The sequence below is a fragment of the Macaca thibetana genome, chromosome X (genome assembly GCF_024542745.1).
Source record: "Macaca thibetana thibetana isolate TM-01 chromosome X, ASM2454274v1, whole genome shotgun sequence".
NCBI lineage: Eukaryota > Metazoa > Chordata > Mammalia > Primates > Cercopithecidae > Macaca > Macaca thibetana.
Window position 1 is genome coordinate 122,385,147 of NC_065598.1, and position 22,157 is coordinate 122,407,303.

The window sequence follows — 22,157 nt, forward strand, 5'->3', positions numbered from 1 at the left end:
TCCATTTTGATTTTATTTTTGTATAATTGGAAAATAGGACTTCAGTTACTTTTGACTGTATATTGATAACAAGTTTTTCCAGCACTATTTGGTGAAACAACTATGCTTTCCCTGATGTATATTCTTGGCACCTTAGTCAAAAACGAGTTCACTGTAGACGTGTGGATTTGTTTATGCGTTCTCTCTTCTGTTCCATTGCTCTATGTGTCTGTCTCTATGCCAATACCATGTTGTTTTGGTTCCTATATCTTTGTAATACAATTTGAAGTAAGGTAAGGTGATTTCTCCAGTTTAACTTTTTTTGTACAGGATAGCTTTGGTTATTCTGGTTTTTGTTTTTTGTTTGTGTGTGTGTGTGTGTGTGTCTCTATATAATTTTAGGATTACTTTTTCTATTTCTGTGAAGAATGTTATTGGTATTTTGATAGGGATTGCATTGAACCTGTAGATTGATTTGGGTAGTAAGGATATTTTAACAATTTTGATTTTTCTAATCCATGAGCATAGCACCTTTCCAATTTTTTGTGTCATTTTCAATTTATTATATCAGTGTATTATAGTTTTCATTGTAGAGTTCCTTCACTTCTTTGTTTAAGTTTATTCTCAGGTATTTTATATATTTGTAGCTATTTTAATGAACTTACTTTTTCAATTTCTTTTTCAGATTGTTTGCTATTTGCATACAGACATGCTACTGATTTTTGTACATTGATTTTGTAACCTGCAATATTACTAAATTTGTTTACAGTAATTCCATGACTTCTAATTTTTTTTTTGGTGGAATCTTTAGGTTTTCCAAATATATGATCACATCACATACAAACAAGATCATTTGACTTCTTCTTTGTCCTTCTTTGGATGCCCGCCCTTCCTTCCTTCCTTCCTTCCTTCCTTCCTTTCTTTCTTTCTTTCTTTCTTTCTTTCTTTCTTTCTTTCTTTCTTTCTTTCTTTCTTTCTTTCTTTCTTTCTTTTTCTTTCTTCTTTTGTTCTTTCTTTCTTTCTTTGTCTCTCTCTTTCTTTCTTTTTCTTTCTTCTTTGTTTTGATTTCTGTAGATAGGACTTCCGTTACTATGTTGAATGACAGTAGTGAACGTGGACATCCTTTCCTTCTTCCAATTCTCAGTGTAAAGGCTTTCATGTTTTCACCATTCAGCATGAGACTGGCTTTGGGTCTACCTGTGTTGAGGTGTGTTCCTTTTACACCAAGTTTTTTGAGGGCTTCTATCATGAAGAGATTTTAGTTTTATCTAATGGTTTTTCAGCCTCTATTGCAATGATCATATGGTTTTTGTCCTTCATTCTGCTGACATAATGTATCATATTGATTGATTTGCATCTATGAAAGCATTCTTTCATCTCTGGAATAAATCCCACTTGGTCATGATGAATGATCATTTTCAACTGTTGAAGAATTTGATTTGTTAGTATTTTCTTGAGAACTTTTGCTTCGGTGTTCATCAGGAATAATGGTCTGTAGTTTTCTTTTTTGATGTGTCTTTGTCCAGTTTTGATATTATGGTAATACAAAATTCACAGAATAAGTCTGAAAGAACTCCCTACTTCTCTATTTTTTGAAATACTTTCAGCAACGTTAGTATGAGTTCTTTAAATGTTTGGTAAAATTCAGCAGTGAAACCATCGAATCTTGGGCTTTTCTTTGCTGGGAGATATTTATTATGGCTTCAATCTCATCACTTTATATTGGCGTGTTCAGGTTTTGGGTTTTTTTATGGTTCAGACTTCTTAGGTTCTGTGTGTCTAGGAATTTGTCCGTTGCTGTTAGGTTTTCCAATTTATTGGCACATCACAGTTGTTTATATGATCCTTTGATCCTTTAATGATCCTTTTATTTCTGTGGTATTGATTGCGATGTTTCCTTTTTCATCTCTGATTCTATTTATTTGAGTCATCTCTCTTTTGTTATTAGTCTGGTTAAAGGTTTGTCTGTTTTGTTTATCTTTTGAAATATATCAAGTTTGTATTTCACTGATCTTTTGTATATTTTTAATTTCATCTATTTCTGTTCTGATCTTTATTACTTTATTTCTTCTACTAATTTTGGATTTCACTTGCTCTTACTTTTCTAGTTCTTTAAGATGCCTCATTAGGTTGGTTATTTAAAGTTTTTCTACTCATCTGATATAGGCCCTTTTTGCTATAGTCTTTTCTCTTAGTAACAATTTCACTGTATCCCACGGGTTTTGGTAGACTGTGTTTCCATTTTAACTTGTTTCCATATTTTTTTAAAAAATAATCTTCTAAATTTATTCATTTGACCACTGGTAATTCATTAGCATATTGTTTACTTTTCATGTATTTGTATAGTTTTCTAAATTAATCTTGTTAATGATATCTAGTTTTATTTCCCTGTGGTCAGATAAGATAATATTGCTTTATTTTTTTGAATTTTTTAAGACTTGTTGTGTGTCCTAATACATCAGATATACTTGAGGACAATCCATGTGTTGAAGAGAAGAATGTGGATTTCACAGCCGTTGGATGAAATATTCTATAAATAAATATTAGGTCAATTTGTTCTATTGTGCAGATTAAATTTGATGTTTCTTTTTAAATTTTCTGTCTGGATGATCTGTCCAATGCTGAATATAGGATGTTGAAGTCTCCAGGTATTATTGTATTGGGGTATATATCTTCCTTTAGTTCTAATAACATTTGCTTCATATATCTGGGTGCTCCAGTGTGGGTGCCTATATATTGACAATTGTTATATATTTTTTTGCTGAATTGTTCCATGTATTGCTATATAATGACCTTCCTTGTTATTTTTTATACTTTTTGTCTTGAGATCCACTTTATCTGACCTAAGTATAGCTACTCCTGCTTTTTTTTTTTTTTTCTTTTTCTTTTTTTGGTTTTCATTGAGATGGAATATATTTTTCTATCCCTTATTTTCAGTCTCTGTGTGTATTCATAGGTGAAATGTTTTTCATGTGGGCAATAGATTGCTGGGATTTTTGAAATCCATTCATCACTCTATGTCTTTTGATTGGAGAGTTTAGTCCATTTATGTTCAATGTTATTATTGATAAGTAAAAACTTACTCTTATTTTTTATTTGTTTTCTGGTTGTTTTGTTGTCTTCTCTTCCTTCTTTCCTTCCCTCGTGTCTGCGTTTTAGTGAAGGTGGTTTTCTCAGGTCTTATGTTTAAATTTCTTGCTTTTTATTTTGTGTGTGTATGTTGAACATTTTTTTTTTAAATGATGTTAGAATGAGGCTTGCAAAGAACATCTCATAAACCATTATTTTAAACTGATGGCCACCTAACACTGATTGCATAGGAACAACCAGTCTAACAAACAAGCAAAGATAAACTAATCAAGGCTCTACCCTTAACTTCATCTCCCTGCTTTTTAACATGTTGTTGTTTCTATTTGTATTTTATTGTATTGCCTATGTCTTGAAAAGTTGTCATAGCTATCACTTTTCATTGGTTCATCTTTTAGCCTTTCTACTCACAATACGAGTAAGTTACAGAACTGAATTACAGTGTTATAATATTCTGTGTTTTGCTGTGTACCAACTGTTACCAGTGAGTTTTGGACCTTCAGATGATTTCTTATTGCTCTATTGTTAATGCCCTTTTCCTTCAGATTGAAGAATTCCTTTTATCATTTCTTGTCAGGCAGGTCTGGTGTTGATGATATCCTTCAGCTTTTGTTTTCTGGGAATGTCTTTATTTCTTCTCCATGTTTGAAGGATATTTCCCCTGGATATGCTACTCCAGAATGAAAGTTTTCCTCCTCCAGAACTCTAGTTATGTGATCCCATTGTTTTCTTGCCAGTAATGTTTCCTCTGAGAAGTCTGCTGCTGATGTATTTGAGCTGCATTGTATGTTTTTTGTGTCTTTTCTCTTGTTACTTCTAGGATCCTTTCTTTATCCTTGACCTTTTGGAGCTTTGTTATTGAATGCCTTTACATAGTCTTCTTTGAGTTAAATCTACTTGATAGTCTATTACCTTTTTGTATTAGAATATTGGTGTGTTTCTTTAGGTTTGGGATTTTTTCTTTTATTATACACTTGAATAAGTTTCTACACTGGTCTCTCTCTCTCTACCTCATTTTCAAGTCCAATAACACTTAGATTTGCTCTTTAGAGGATATTTTGTAAATGTTGTAGGCATGCTTCATTCTTTTTAATTTGTCTTTCATCTCCTCTAACTATGTATTTTCAAATAGCTTCACTAATTCTTTCTTCTGCTTATTCAATTCTGCTATTAAAGGACTCTAATGCATTCTTCAGTATGTTAGTTGCATTTTTCACTTCCAGAATTTCTGCTTGATGCTTTTTTATTAGTCTATTTGCTAAGTTTATCTGATGAAATTCTGAATTCCTTCTCTTTGTTAACTTGAATTTTATTGAGCTTCCTCAAAACAATTATTTTGAAACCTCTGTCTCAGGAGACACACTACTCTGTCTCTCTGGGATTGGTCACTGATGTCTTATTTAGTTCATTTGGTAAGATCATGTTTTCTTGAATAAGCTTGATGCTTGTGGATATTCAACGGTGTCTGAGCATTTAAGAGATAGGAATTTACTGCAGTCTTCCCAGTCCAGGTTTATTTGTTGCCATCCTTCTTAGAAAGGCTTTCCAAGTATCCCAAGGGACCTGGGTGTTGTGATGTAAATATTTGGTCATTGCAGCCATATCTACATTAGGGGACACCCCAAGCCCAGTAACACTCTACCTTTTGCAGACTCATGGAGGCATGGCATTGGTGGTCTTGGGTAAGATTTGGACCAGCCAGAGTGTGTTGTTCCCCTCCCTACCTTCCCCCAAACAAATGAAGTAAAGACTTCTGTCCATGCTAGTCTGACGGGAGCGGAGACAGGGGTTGCAGAAACACTACAGTAGCCATCAGGACTGGAAATGTGATTAATCAGGCCTGAAGCTAGCATAGCACGGTATCTTTCCCAAGGCCCGTGATGACTGTTGTCTGCCTACTACTGCCTACACTTTCTTAATGCACAAGGACATTACAATCAGCAGGTGGTGAATCCAGCCAGCCCTGCATCTTTTTATTCATGGCAGCAAGTTCCTCCAAACTCCAAGCCAGTCCAGAGATGTCAACTGGAAACCTGGACCTGAACTTAGAAATCAATCTGATATTCCATTCTACTATGACTGATCTGACACCCAAGGCACAAGACAAATCCCTTCCCACTCTTCTCTCCTCTTTCCTCAAGCAGCAAACATTCTCCTTATGGCCACCACCACACAAAACTCATGGAAAGTATTGCATGGATACTGCCAATGTTCACTCAAAGCCCAAAGGCTCTTCAGTCAGCGTGTTGTGAATGCTGCCAGGTCTGATTCTTACCCTTCACAGCAGTGGGTCAAGAAATGCCATTCAAGAGCAAAGCCTGGAATCTGGTATGCCAGGACCCCACTTGCTGCTCTATCTCATTGGTGGCTGAGCTGGTACCGAAGCCTATTTTTTTTTATGAAGGTGTATTTTGGGTGGCTGATTGTTTAATTTGATATTTCTGCAGAAGAAATGATCTCTGAGGGCTTCTATTCAGCCATCTTTATCCACCTCTGACCCAATTTTAAAAATTGATTTTTAAGTAAGTTAAAGATTTAAGATAAAAAGTAAAACTAAAAACTTTTAGAAAACCACATAGACAAATAATTTCATGAACTCAGGGAAGAGAAAACATAGAAGATAAAACATTCATAAATCGTAATAAAAACTGATCAAGCCTTCAGGGGGCAAGATGGTGGAATGGGAACATCCACCAACCATCCCCCACTTCAAGGACACCAATTTACATCTACACACACACACACACACACACACACATGCACACACACACAACCACCTTCGTAAGAACCGAAAATAAGGTGAGCACTCACTCACATTACCAGATTTCAACTTCATATTAGTAAAAGAGACACAGAAGAAGCAGGAAAAACAGTATTGTATTGCTGGCACTACCCTTCTCCCATCTCCAGGCAGCACCAGTGGAATGTGGAGAGCATTTTTGTGTCCTGGAGAGAGGAGGAGCCAGCAATTGTGAGACATTGAACTCAGTCCTGCCCTTGTTATAGCAAGAAACAAAACAAGATAAAACTCAGCTAATGCCCATCCACGGAGGGAGCACTTAAACCAGCCCTAGCCAGAGGGGAAGCATCAATCCCAGCAGTTAAAATTTGAGTTTCTGCAAACATCACCACCACGGGCTAAAGTACTCTGGACCCCTAAGAAATTTGAAAGGCAGTCTAGGCCACAGGGAATGCAACTCCTAATTGAGTCCTCGTGCTGAGCTGGGCCCAGAGCCAGTGGACTGGGGGGGTCCACCTGACCTCCTGTGATACCAACTGGGACACCGCAGGGAGAGGCTTCAGAGCTCTCGGCTCAAATAAAAAGATCTCTTCCTTCCAATTGAGGAGAAGAGAAGGAAGATTTGAGAGTACTTTGTCTAGCATCTTGGATAACACCTCAGCCACAGCAAGATAGGACATTGATCAGAGTCCTGAGGCCCCTTTCCCAGGACCTAGCTCTCACACAACATTTCTAGACACACTCCTGGTCAGAATGGGACTTGCTCCCTTAAAGGGAAAGACTCAGATCTGTCAGGATTCAACACCTGCTACCAACAGAAACCTTGGGCTCTGAATAACCAGGAGCAATACCCAGGTAGTACGTCAAGGGCCTCTGAGATTTGCTGGTTTCTAGTGAGACTGAGCATATTCCCAGCTGGAGTGACTACGGGGTGAGACTCCTTCTGCTTGAGAAAAGCGCAGGAAAAAGTAAAGTGTACTTTGTCTGGCACCTTAGCCACAGGGTGGTAGAGCAGCAAGTGGGAAACTGAGATCCCCGATTCCAGGACTTGGCTCTTAGACAGCCTTTATGGACCAACCCTGAATCATATGGGGGCCCATTCCTCTGAAAGATGAGGACACTACCTCAAGGAATTTAGTAATCAAATTCCTAAGGATTTAGGAATTGCAAAGTTTAAGGATTTTTTTTTAAAAAAGGATCCTATAAGCCACAAGAGAAAATAAACAAATAAAATACAATGGAGTTCAAATACTACTGGCAGCGTACTTTTCAGTGGAAATTTTACATGGCAGGAGAGAGTGGCATGACATACTTGAAGTGCTGAAGGATCAAAACTCTTACCCTAGAATATTATATCTAGCAAAATTATTCTTCAACCATGAAGGAGAAAAAAAGACCTTTCCAGACAAACAAAGGCTGAAGGATTTAATCAACATCAGACCTGTACTAAAAGAAATGTGAAAGAGATTATTTTAATCAGAAATTAAAGGATGTTAGTGAGAAATAAGAAATCAATCAAAGGTACAAAATTCACTGGTAAGAGTAATCACACAGAAAAACACAGGATACTTTAACACTGTAACTCTGGTGCCTAAATGACTCACAGAGCACCAGCTGTGGTAATAGCAGTGAGATTTGAGTTTGCCCTAAGTTGTCCAGGGGAAGGATTCTGGTTTCCCAGGCAATGGACAGAGCTATAAAGCTCCCACAAGTTTATGTCCTGTGTGTAAAGCTACCAGTGCCACTGGGGAAATACCAAGAGGTAGGGGCCCAGTTAGGTGGGTCTGAGCTAAGACTTTCTTTGGATAGGGTCTTTTGTGGCAGCTGTAGGAGACAAAGGGTGGTTCTCAGGCCACTGGCGTGATGTTCCAGAGGGGACTCTAACTGGCTCAGCTGTGCACAAGACTTTGCAAAAGAAGTGGGGTGTAATAGGCAGCAATAAGCCTCACCCAGTTTCCACCTGTTAGGCAAGGTTGGTCTCACTCCCGCAGTGCCCTATTAATAGCACCAGATTTAGATCCAGGCAGCCTGTGCACAGAACTTACACCTTCCTCAGGTGGTATGCTTCTTTGCAGAGATAACAATCACAGCTTTCAGGTCACCACCCTCCTTGTCTGCCTATGAGGCTGGGCACCCATCTCCTATGCTCATGTCCGCAGCACACTTCCCACTTGCTCCCAGGTTCTGTTTAAAGGAGATCGTCCCTACTCAAAATAATAACACAAAATGTATTTGAGAGCTTCTTCCACCCTGCGATCCCTCCCTTGAGTTTATTGGCTGACTTCCCCCAAGGGACCCTGTGAGGTATAGTCAGGAATGGCTTCCCTGGGCTCATGCTGGAGAATGGAAATGACTACAAGGCACATCCCACTGCTTCTTCTGCTTTTATATTTCATGCCATCCATAAATCCATTTCAGCTCGAGGCAGGGTTAAGGCCTTCTCCTATGGTTTGAATTTTCAGATTTCCTGGTGGGGATGTGTGCTTAGAGGTCGGCTTTCCCTGTCTCACAATCTGTAAACTTACAGGTTTTTGCCTGTCTCACACAGTGAGCCTTCCACTTCTTTTAAAGGATCTGTGGATCCTTTTGGTTTTCCTGGTAAGTGTCTCTGATGGTTCTTGGAAAAAAAATTAAGAGTGTGAATCTCTACCCACTATTCTCTCCTTCCAAGTGGGAGAAGCATGCTAACACTGCCTTCTATCTACAATAAAAAAAAAAAAAAACCAGAAAAAAATCCCAAAAACTTGTTGCTTGCATATACAAAAATCAAATGAAAATTCTTTGATGAATTAAATCTAGGATCTTGAACTATGCAATTACTACAATAAAACTTTGTGAAACTATCCAGGACATTGGTCTGAGCAAAAATTTCTTGAGTAATACCCCAGAAGCACAGGCTACAAAAGCAAAAATTGACAAATGAGATCAAATCAAGTTAAAACATTTCTGCAAGCAAAGGAAACAATCAAAAAATGAAGAGACAATCCACAGAATGGGAGAAAATATTTGCAAACTCCCCATCTGACAAGGGATTAATAACCAGAATATATTAGAAGCTTCAACAATCCTATGGTTAAAAAATCTGATAATATGATCAAAAATGGGCAAAAGATTTGAATAGAAATTTCTCAAAAGTAGACATACAAATGGAACACAGACATATGAGAAGATATATAAAAACTACAATGAGATGTCATCTCACCCCAGTTAAAATGGCTTATATCCAAAAGTCAGGCAATAACAAATCCAGGCGATCATGTGGAGAACAGTGAACCCTCATACACTATTGTTGGGAATATAAGTTAGTACAATCACTATGGAAAACAATTTAGAGGTTCCTCATAAAACTAAAAATAGAGCTACTATATGATCCAGCAATCCCACTGCTGAATATATACCCAAAAGGAAAAAAAAAGTCAAATTGGTATCAAATTGATATCAAATTGGCATATGCACTCTCATGTTTGTTGCAGTTCCTTTCACCATAGTCAAGGTACGGACGCAACCTAGATGTTGATCAATAGATGGATTACTAAAGAAAATGTGGTATTATACACAATAGAATACTATACAGCCATAAAAAGCAATGACGTTCAGTCATTTGCAACAACACTGATAGAACTGGAAGTCATTGTGTGTTAAGTGAAATAAGCCAGGCATAGAAAGACAAATATCATGTGTTCTCACTTATTTGTGGGAACTAAAAATTACAACAATTAAACCAACATTAAAAGAGAGTAGAAAATGGTTACAAGAGGATGGGAAGGGTAGTAAGTGAGTAGAGTGGAAGTGGACATGATTAATAAATTTAAAAAAATGTTAGAATGAATGAAAAAGACCTAGTATTTGATAGAATAGCATGGTGACTATAGTCAATAATAATTTAATTGTGTTTTTTAAAATAACTAAAAGAGTATAATTGCATTGTTTGTAACACAAAGAATAAATGCTTGAGGGGATGGATACTTCATTTTATGATATGATTATCATGTATTGCATCCCTGTATCAAATCATCTTATGTTCCACATAAATATATACACCTACTACCTACCAACAAATATTAACAAATATACATTAAAAGATTTAAAAACTGATTGATTTTACCATCTTAAAATCAACAATATCTGTTCATCAAAAGACACCCTAAAGAGAGATTAAAAACAAGCCTTATATTAGATAGTACATTTATAATACGCGTGACTGGGAAAGAACTTGTGTTCATACTGTATAAGAATGTCTAACAGTAAAGAAGAAAAAGTATTTTAGACATTGAGTAGCTGATACCAACATTTATGTGCAAATGAGAAGTGCATAGAATATCCAAAACATTCTGGAAGAAAAAAATGATCAAAGAACTTCCTTCACTAGATAGGAATACACATTGTTACAGTTATTTAAGCTGTGGGGAATTGGTTCAATTATAGACAAAAGAGATCTGTGGAATAGAATAAAGATGTCAGAAACAGACTACATAAATTGATAGATAATAGATAGATACATACATAACATACATACATATATAGACAGAGTTAGATATATTGATAAATGTATCACTCTAGCCGGGAATGATGACATTTTTAATAAATAATTGTGAGTTAGTTATACATTAGTATGGAAAATAAAAGAAATTATTTCCTTACCTATACCATTCACAATAATTTATTTCAGATAATGTGTAGATAAAAAGTGAAAGGCAAAAAAGAAAAATATGGGTTTTGGAAGATAGTACAGAGCTATATCTGCACAATCTTGATAGGAACATCCACTTTCATAAAGAACATAAGAAAGGCTAATGATAAAGAGAAAGATGTTTGAATTAAATTAAAAACCCATGAATCTAAAAAAGTTACCAACCAGAGAATTAGAAAAAAAAAATCAACTGGGAGTTAATGTTTGTGACACATATCACCAAAAATGGATATGTATCCAGAATGTATGAAGAACATCAATGTATCAATAGTAAAAATAAAAACTTCATGAAAAGGCATTTCACAAGAGAGCAAAAATGAATGGTGAATGTATAATTAAAATGATGCTCTATCTCAATAGTAAGTAGAAAATGCAAATTAAAACCAAAGAGAAATGTCACTTCATTCCATATTAATTTGGCAAACATGTCAAACCTAATATTATCAAGGGTTGGTGAATATATGAAATAACTGGCAAAATTATACACTGCTGGTAGAAATGTAAATTGGGACAGTTCTTTGGAAAGCAACATAGTATTATATAAAAATATTGACTATGTGTATAGCATAGGATTCAGCAATTCCACTCCTCGGTTTATATCCTAGAAAAAGTCTTAATCTTCTGTACCAGGACATACATATAAGAGCATTTTTATGAGCATTGTTTCTATTGGCAGGAAAAAACCCTAAAAGATTATGAATATACGTCAAAGTGAAAAGTCACATAAAATTCCACATTTTATGTGGAAACTCATGTGATACTGTGATAGTAAATATTCTACTTTACTTTTTTTTTTTTTTTTTTTTTTTTTTTTTTTGAGACAGGGTCTCACTCTGTCACCCAGGCTGGAGTGCAGTGGCACAATTACGGCTCACTGCTCCTCCACCTCCTGGGTTCAAGCAATTCTCGTGTCTCAGCCTCCTGAGTAGCTGGAATTACAGGCATGTGCCACCATGCCCAGCTCATTTTCTGTTTGTTTGTTTGTTTGTATTTTTAGTAGAGACAGAGTTTCACCATGTTGGCCAGTCTGGTCTCAAACTCCTGACCTCAAATGAATCACCCGCCTTGGCCTCCCAAAGTGCTGGGATTACAGGCATGAGCCACCATGCCTGGCCTCTACTTTATTGCTTAATAGTGACATAAAAGGTGAATGTTTGTTTACTATGGTTATAATTACCCATGTGTGTGTATTCCTCCCTGCTCAATTCAAAAGCCAAGCAAGAGGTCTGTGGAGCAAAAACATTCAATTTTTTAATCCCCTTCTTATTCCCATTATCAGTCAAATGACTTGATTTTATATTACTTTCAAAATTTGTGATTGTTTGCTATAGCAGTTCACAGGGCCAATGACCATGAGACTGGCCAGGCTTTGTGCTCTCAGAGGATCCCGGAAGTTACACAAAATAACATGCCAATTACTATCTGGCATATTTCTATCTGAATGACAAGGCTGTTTCGTCGTATTCTACCTTCATCCTCCGAAATGCTCACCACCAGTCAAACAATGGCAGGGCTTTTACATCTCTGAACCAGAATGCACAGCTGCCACATAACCTTTCATCGGCAACAGAATCTAGGTTAGTAATTACCCCCCACTTTTTTTTTTTTTTTCTTTAGTAGCAATTTGCTATGGTATGAATGTCCTCACCAAAACTCATGCTGAAATTTAATACCCATTGTAATAGTATTAAGACGAAGGCTCTTTGAGAGGTAATTAAGATTAGATAAGGTCATCAGGATGGGACATCCATTGTGGGACTATGGCTTTATAAAAACAGGAAGAGAAACCTGATCTGTCACATTCTTGCTCTCTCATCGTATGATGCTTTCCACCATGTTATGATGCAATAAGAAGGCCCTCACCAGAGGCAGCACTTAAAGCTTGGACTTCCCTGCCTCCAGAACTCTGAGGAATAAATTTCCTTGTTTAAAAAATAAGTTACTCAGTATCAAAAATTCAGCTACAGAAACTGAAAAACGACTAAGACACAATTTCAACTCGGTGATTTTTTGAAAGATTTATTGAGATAAAATTGACAAATGAAATTTGTATATATTTAAGGTATACAAGGTGATGTTTCGATATTTCTATACATTGTGAAATGATAACTGCAATCAAGTTAATTAACATATCCTTCACCTCATATAGTTAGTATTTGTTTTTTGTTGTTGAGAACATTTAAACAAATTTCAAGTATATAATACAGTATTGTTAACTATAGTCACCATGCTGTAAATTAGATCCTAATGTATTCATGTGTATAGATGTAAAATGTGTTCATTCTGCACAACTGAAATTTTGTATTTTTTGACTACCATTTTTCTTACTTTCCCCAAATCCCAGCCGCTGGCTATCAGCATTCTACTCTTTGTTTCTATGAGGTCTGCTCTTTAGATTCCACAAACAAGTGAGTTCATGTAATATTTGTGTTTCTGTGCCTGGTTTATCTCAGTAAGCATAATGTCCTCCAGGTTCATCATGTTGTTGCAAATGATAGGATCTTCTTCTTCTTTAAGGTGTATATATTCCACTTTTTCTTGATCCACTCATACTTTGACAGGAACTCAGTCTGCTTATATATATTGACTATTGTGAATAGCGTTGCAATGGACATGAGAGTGTGGCTATCTCATTGACATACTGAATTCATTTCCTTTGAGTATGTATTCAGTAGTGGATTACTGAATCATATGTTGGTTCTATTTTTTAATTTTTATGGGAATCTTTACACTGTTTTCCATAATGGCCATAAAAAATTACATTCCCAAAAAGAGTATAAAAAGAATTCCTTTTCTCCTCATAACTCTTATCTTTTGTCTTTTTGATAATGGCCATATGCTATGGTTTGGATGCTTGTCCCTTCCAAACTTCATGTTGAAATTTGATCCCCAATGTTGGTAGTAGGCCCTAATGGGAGATGTTTAGGTCACAGAGGCAGATCCCTGATTAATAGACTAATGCCCCCCATTGGGGGTGAATGAGTTCTCACATTAGTAGCTCCCATGAATATTTGTTGTTAATAATAGCCCAGCATCTACCACTTCTCTTTCTTGCTTCCTTTTTTCACCATGTGATCTCAGCACACACCAGCCTCCTTTTACCTTCTGTCATGAGTGGAAGCAGCCTGAGGTCCTCAGTAGATGCAGATGCCCCATCTTGAACTTTCCATTCATGAGAATCATGATCAAATCAACCTATTTTTTAAAATTAATTACCCAGTCTCAGGTATTCCTTTTAGCAACACAAAATAGACCAAGGAACCACAGAGACCATCCAACAAGTGTGACATGATGTCTCATTGTGGTATTGATTTGCATTTTCCTGACAATTACAGATGTTGAGCATTTTGTCATATATGTGTTGGAAATATATATTTTTGATTTTCAGATTCTTCCCTCTTCTTTTCTTTTGTCTTCCTTTTCTTCTCTTTTCCTTTTTCTTTTTTTTTTTTTCCTTTTTTTTTTTAATGTCTATTATGATCCTTTTTCCATTTTTAATTGGATTGCTTTATTGTTATGAGTTGATAAAATTTGTTAAATATTTTCTACATTATCAGCTGCATGGTTTGAAAATATTTTCTCCAATTCTGTAGATTTAATCTTAATCTTGACACTCTTGAATATTTACTTTGCTGTGCGGAAGCTTTTATTTTAATAAAATTCAATTTCTATTTTTGATGTCTTGCCTGTGTTTTTAGAGTCACATCAAAAAAGATAATTGCATAAACCAATGCCAAAAAGCTTCCTCCATATGTTTTTGTTTTCATGTTTCACACATTTTCTACCACTAGATTTACACTTTTAGATCTTATTTTAATTTTTTAGCTCATTTTTAGTTGATTTTTGTATGTGGTGTGAGATGAGGGTCAAATTTCATTATTTTACATTTGCATATCCAGTTGTCCCAACACTATTTATTGAAGAGACTATCTTTTCTACATTTTGTATTCTTGGCAACCTTATCAAAGATCACTTGATCTTACATGTGTAGGTTTATTTCTGGGTTCTCTGTTCTGTTTCATTGATGTATATATACCACGCATTCTATATCCAATCAACCACTGATGTACATTTGGGTTGATTCTATGTCTTTGCTCTTGTGACTAGTGGTGAAAACATATGTATGCATGTGTCTTTTTGGTAGAATGATTTATTTTCCTTTGGGTATATACCAAGTGGTAGGATTAATGGGTCCAATGGTTGTTACGTTTTAGGTTATTCGAGAAATCTTCACACTACTCTTCACAGTGACTGAACTACTTTACATTTCTACCAGGAGTGTATAAGTGTACCTTTTTCTGTACAACCTCATCAGTATCTGTTGTTTCTTCACTTTTTAATAATAGCCGTTCTGACTGGTGTGAGATGGTATCTCATTGTGAGTTTGATTTTCACATCTCTAATGATTAGTGATGATAAATATGTTTTCATATATTTGTTGGCCAAATATATGTCTCTTTGGAAAAATCTTCGTTCATGTTCTTTGCCCATTTTTTAATGGGGCTTTTGTTTTTTTGCTTGCTGATTTGTTTTAAGTTGTTTATAGATTCTGGATATCACACATTTCTTGGATGCATAGTTTCTGAATATTTTCTCCCATTCTGTAGGATGTCTGTTTACTCTGTTGATAGTTCCTTTTGCTGTGCATAATCTCTTTAATTTAATTAGGTTCCACTTGTCTATTTTTGTTGCTATTGCTTTTGGTGATTTAGTCATAAATTCTTTGCCAAGTCCAATGACCAGAATGGTATTTTCTAGGTTTTCTTGTAGGATTTTTAATTGCTTTAGGTCTTATATTTAAGTATTTGATTCATCTTGAGTTAGTTTTTGTATATAGTCAAAGGAAGATATCCAGTTTCAATTTTCTGCGCGTGGTCACCCTGTTATCCCAGCACCACTTGTTAAATAGGGAGTCCTTTCCCTATTGTTTGTTATTGTTGACTTTGTTGAAAATCAGGTGGTTGCAGGTGTGTACCTTTATTTCTTGGTTATCTGTCTTGTTCCATTAGTGTATGTCTCTCTTTTGTACTAGTACGATATTGTTTTAGTTACAGTAGCATTGTAGTATAGTTTGAAGTTGAATAATGTGATGTCTCCAGTTTTGCTTATTTTGCTTAGGATTGTTTTGGCAATTTGGACTCATTTCTCTTTCACTAATAGTTTGTAATAGTTTATTCTAATTCTGTTAAAAATGATGTTTGTTGTTTGATGGGAATTGTACTGAATCTGTAAATTGCTTTGGGCTATATGACCATTTTAAAAATATTGATTCTTTCTATCCAAGAACATTAAATGTGTTTCTATTTGTTTATGTCATTTATAATTTCTTTCAGCAGTGTTTTGTAATTCTTGCTGTAGAAATCTTTCACCTCTTTGGTAAGCTGTATTTCTATGTATTTTTTGTGGATATTGTAAATGGAATTACATTTTTGATTTGCCTCTGAGCTTAGACATTATTGGTGTTGAGAAATGCTCCTATTTTGTATGTTGATTTCATATTGTATAACTTTACTGAAGACATTTATCAGTTCTAGAAGCCTTCTGGATGGGTTTATGGGGTTCTCTAGGCTAAATGTCCCACTTAAAAGTCATAGAGTATCAAGTAGGATAAAGAAGCAAGTCTCAGCTGTCTACTGTCTTTAAGAGACCTATCTCACAAGTAATGACACTATAAGCTCAAAATAAAGGGATGGAGAAAGATCTATCAGGAAAACAGAAAACAAAAAAGAGCAAGTGTTGTTATTCTTATACCAGATAAAGCAAACTGTAAACCAACGGTGATCATAAAGGACAAAGAAGGGCATTACATAATGATAAAGATCTCAATGCAAGGAGAAGACTTAACTGTCATATATATATATACACACAACATTGGAACACCCAGATTTATAAAACACTTTCTTGGAGATCTGGGATGAGATTTAAACAACTTCTGATATTCTGCTGACAATGTTAAATGGATCAATGAGGCAGAAAACTGACAAGAATATTCTGGATTTGACAAGCTCAACACTTGACCAATTGGACCTAATCTATATCCACAGAACACTCCATCTAACAATAGAATATACATTCTTCCCATCTTCATACAGTGCATACTCTAAGATTGCCCACATGCTCAGCCATAATGTAAGCCTCAATAAATTAAAAAAATCAAAATTATACAAACCACACTCTCAGACCACAGAGAAACAAAAATGGAAATCAATACCATGAAGAGCTATGAAATTCATGTTATGAAAACTATACAATTACATAGAAGTTTAACAACCTGCTTCTGAATGACTTTTGGGTAAAATAAAATAAAATTAAGGCAGAAATAAAAAAAATTAAATTAATAAAAACAGACATACAACACAGTAGACTCTTTAAGACGCAGCTAAAGCTAAAGCAACTAAAGCAGTTAATATAGACATTTATAACACTAAATATACACCATAAAATCACATGATGCCATAAAAAAATAACAGAATCATTTTCTTTGTAGGGACATGGCTGGAGCTGAAGGCCATTATCCTTAGCAAACTAATGTAGAGATAGAATACAAAATATCACATGATATCACTTATAAGTGGGAGCTAAATGAGGAGAACACATGGAAACTAAGAGGGAAACAACACACAGTGGGGCTTATTGGAGGGTGAAGGGTGGGACGAGGGAAAGGATCAGGAAAAATAACTAGGCTTAATACCTGGGTGATGAAATAATCTGTACAACAAACCTCCATGACACAAGTTTACCTGTGTAACAAACCTGCACATGTGCCCTTGAACTTAAAAGTTAAAAAAAAAAAGTTAGAAGGATCTCAAATATAAAACCTAACATCATATCTAGAGTCACTAGAAAAAGCAAGAGCAAACCAACCCAAAGCTAGCAAAAGACAAAAAATAACTAAAATCAGAGCTGAACTGAATAAAACTGAGATATGAATATCCATACTTAAGATGAAAGAACCCAAAAGTTGGTTCTTCAAAAGATTAAACAAGATAGATAAACCACTAGCAAGTTTAATAAAGAAAAAAAGAGAAAAGATCCAAATTAACACAATCTGAAATGACAAAGGTTACATTACAATTGATCCCAAAGAAATATAAAAAATCCTGGGACTGCTATGAACACCTCTCTGCACATAAAGTAGAAAACCTAGAGGGAAACGGACAAATTTCTGGAAACACACAGTCTCAGAAGATTGAACCAAGAAGAAATTAAAATCCTGAAAAGACCAATAATGAGTTCTGAAAGTGAATTAGTAATAAAAAGTCTACCAACCAATAAAAACCCTGGGCCAGATGGATTCACAGCCAAATTCTACCAGATGTACAAAGAAGAGCAGAAGAGCTAGTATCAATCCTACTGAAATTATTCCAAAAAATCGAGGAGGAGGGACTTATCCCTAACTCATTCCATGTAGCCAGCATCATTCTGTTATGAAAGCCTGGCAGAGACAAAATAAAAAATAACAACTTCAGGCAAATATCCTTCATTAACATAGACATGAATGTCCTCAACAAAATTCTAGCAAACTGAATCCAGCAGCATATCAAAAAGCTAATTGACTGTGATGAAGCAGGCTTTATTCCTGGGATGCTAGTTTGGTTTAACATGCACAAATCAATAAATGGGATTCACCACAGAACCATAATTAACAATAAAACCACATGATTATTTCAATAGACACAGAAAAGTCTTTTGATAAAATCCAACATACCTTCATGTTAAAAACCCTCAACAAATTAGGCATTGAAATAATATACCTCTAAATAACAAGTTTTACTCCATTGTTTCATCAAAGTTTCAAATTTTTTAGTGTACAGATTAGTCGTGTCTTCTTTGGTTAAATTTATTCTTAAATATTTAATATTTTGATCAAAATAGAAATAGGATTGAATTCTTAATTTCTTTTTGATAATTCTTTGTTAGTGTATAGAGGCATAACAGATGTTTATTTTGATATAACACATTGATTTTTTCATTTTGATTTTACTTCCTGTAAATTTACTGTATTTGTTTTAGTTCCATCAGGTTTTTTTTTTTTTTTTTTTAGGGCAGGAGGTAGAAATTTATGGGTTTTCAAATACATATCATCATGTTAACTTCAAATAGAGACAATTCAACTTTTTAAAGCTAATTTGGATTACTTTTATTTCTTTCTCTTGCCTAATTACTCTAGTTAGAACTCCCAGTGTCAGAGTGAATAAAAGTGGTGACAGTGAATATCTGTGTCTTGTTCCTTTCTTGTTCTATTTGAGGCTCTTTACATTCCATGGATCAGGATGTTCATTTTCCTCTCCACATTTAGAGAGTCATCTTTTTTTCTTCTTCAAAATATGCTTTTTGCCTTTTTCTCTTTCTTTGTTCCTTTTGGAACTTTCATAATGCCTATTTGGCTCATATTATGTTGTCTCTTAAGTCTTGTAGGCTTTATTCTCCTTTTCTTTTTGTTTTTCTGACCAGAAAATTTCAAATGACCTGCTTTTATGCTCACTGATTCTTTCTACTGTTTGATCATGTCTACTGTTGTAACTTCATACAATTTTTAATGTTCGTAATTTTGTTCTCCCAGTTCCAGAATGTTTGTTTGGTTCTTTTTAATGGTTAATCTTTGTTTGTTCAGATATCCTTATTCTCATTTCAAGTATAGTCATGAATTGCACAATAATGATAAATTCTGATAAATGTGTCATTAAGCAATTTTGTCATTGAGTAAACATCAAAGAGTGTACCTACACAAACCTAGACATTATAGCCTACAAGATACTTAGGCTATAATAGTATAGGCTATTGCTCCTAGGCCACCCGCCTGTAAATGTTTCTGTACTGAATACTACAGACAATTGTAATGGAATTGTAAATATTTGTGCATCTAAATGTATCTAAACATTGAAAAGGTACAACAAAAGTAAATTATAAAAGATAAAACATACTACACCTATATAGGGTACTTACCATGAATAAAGCTTGCACTCCTAAGTGAGTCAGTGGATGAGTCTTGAGGTAATGTAAAGGCCTGGGAACTTACCATACACTTCTATAGACTTTATAAAAAATACACTAAAGTTACACTACATTTATAAAAATATATTTTCTTTCATCAATAATAAACTTAGCTTATGATAATATTTTTACTTTGTAAACTTTTTATCTTTTAACTTTTTGACTCTTTTGTAATAACACGTAGCTTAAAACACAACCACACTGTACAGCTATGCAAAAATACTTTTTCTTTGTATCTTTACTAGCATTTTTTTCTATTTTTATCGTTTTATAATTTGTACTTCTTTTTGTTAAAAATGAAGACACAAACACACATGCTAGCCTAGGCCTGCACAGGATTAGGATTATCAATATCACTATATTCCACCTGTATATTTTGTCTCACAGGAAATTCTTTAGGGGCAATAATGCACATGGAACTGTCAGCCCCTATGATAACAATGCCTTTTTCTGGAATACCTTCTGAAGGACTTGCCTGAAGTTTTTCTTAAGGAGTGGGTTTGTTTTACCAGCATCATCACACATATGTAAATAAGGCATTTTTCCATGATTTAACAATAACTACAATAGAGGTAAACAGGCAGTAGGAATTTTTCAGCTCCATTATAATCTTAGGGGAACATCATTGTATATGTGGTTCATCATTGACCAAAATATTGTGACACTATTCATAACTACATTTCTTCATCTGTGCTCCCTTGCAGCTCACTGATGGGGTTTTGTCGTGCTGCCCAGGCTGGTCTCAAGCCTCTATGCTCAAGTGATCCATCTGCCTTAGCCTCCCAAAGTGCTAGGATTACAGTCACTACTAGCAGGACGCCCAGTCAATTTTCATTTTTTTTTTTTTTTTTTTTGAGACGGAGTCTCGCTCTGTCCCCCAAGCTGGAGTGCAGTGGCACGACCTCGGCTCACTGCAAGCTCCGCCTCCTGGGTTCACGCCATTCTCCTGCCTCAGCCTCCCGAGTAGCTGGGACTACAGGCGCCCGCCACCACGCCCGGCTAATTTTTTGTATTTTTAGTAGAGACGGGGTTTCACCGTGGTCTCGATCTCCTGACCTTGTGATCCGCCCACCTCGGCCTCCCAAAGTGCTGGGATTATAGGCGTTAGCCACCGCGCCCGGCCAATTTTCATTTTTATAGTTGCTTACTGGTGCTTCATTTTGTTCTTTTTGTAGTGTCATATTATCCTGGTTATTCCTGACTTATGTCTTGCATTTGTGTCTGCACATTTGAAGCAGGTACATTTACAGGCTGGCTTTGTTAGGAAAAGCCCTTCAACCATCAGTCTGTCTAAAGATTTTGGGTGGTCCAGTCTGGATCCTGGGGCCACTGGGGATGCTCTGGGCATGGGACAGGCTTACAGCCTCGCTCCACAGAGTTCAGCCTAGAGTCTTATGTTGTAGGGACAGGCCTAGTTCTACGGCAAGCCTAGAGCCTGAGTCCACAAAGACAGGCCAGGAACTTGGGACTGTGGATCATGTCCTGGTGCCTGGGGCCACAGTTTCCACTCCGAACCCTGTGGCAGGCCTTGAACCACAGTCCATCTTAGCTAGCCTACTGCTGGTGTGAGTTTGGCACCTGGGTCATACAGAATGGGTGTGGTCCTTAGTCTGCATGCACCGACGTTACCAAGGCCCACTGTGGGGAGCCTGAAATGTAGGCACATGGAAGTGGGCCTTGGGCCTCGGTCTGTGGTAGAAAACCATGTGCCTGGATTGTGGTGTCTAGCCTGGACTCTAGGACAATGAGGTCAGACCCGACACTGGGACAGTCCTAGAACTTAGTTTTTGAGGTACAAGCCTGGTACCTGGGGCCACAGGGTGGGTGTGGAGCCTGAGGTGGCAGGAGATGCTTGAAATTTGGGGCTTCAGCTACCGTCTTGGAGCCTTGAACCTGAGTCTACAGGGGTCATACTGGCACTGAGGTGGTCTTGGTGCATAGATCCATGAGTGCTGGACTGGTGTAAAGGCTGCAGATGCCAGACTGGATCCTGGGATAGGCCCTAATCCTGAGTCACTGAGGGTTTGTCTGGGGCTGGGGTGTGCTTGGTGCTTTGATCCACTGGGATGGACCTGCCCTGAGTCCATAGAGACTGTTCTAATGTCAGGATCTATTGGAGTGATCCTGGTTCCTCAGACTATAGAGCTGGTCCTAGGACCTGGGTATCCAGTGACATGCTTGAGTCTGGGTCCCTAGGAGCTGGCCTGGAGTCTCAGGGCATGGGAGCTGACCTAGCACTAGGGCTTTCCCGAAGCCTGCCCCTGTAAGGGCTGGCGTGGAGTTGGGAAATGGGGGTTGACATGGTACTGAGGCTTGCCTAAAGCCTGGTCCACAGGTACTATCCTGGAGCCTGGGATTGCAGAAGATGGCCTTGAGCCTGGGGTGGCTTTTAGGCCTGAGTTCATGAGGATCCACCTAGTGCTGGAGAGGGCCTGGCACCTTGGTCCGTGGTGGCAGGCCTCATGCCTGGACCTACTGGGGCTAGTCTAGCACTGGGGCAGACCTGGAGCCTGAGGCAACTAGGACCAGCCTGGAGCCTGGATCCACAATGGCCTGCTTGGAGTCTAAGCCCTCCTAAGCCAGGGGCTTCCCTGGCACTATGGTGAGCCTAAAACCTAGGTCTTTGGGGCAACCTGGAACCTTAGTCTGTGGGTGCCAGCCTGTGAA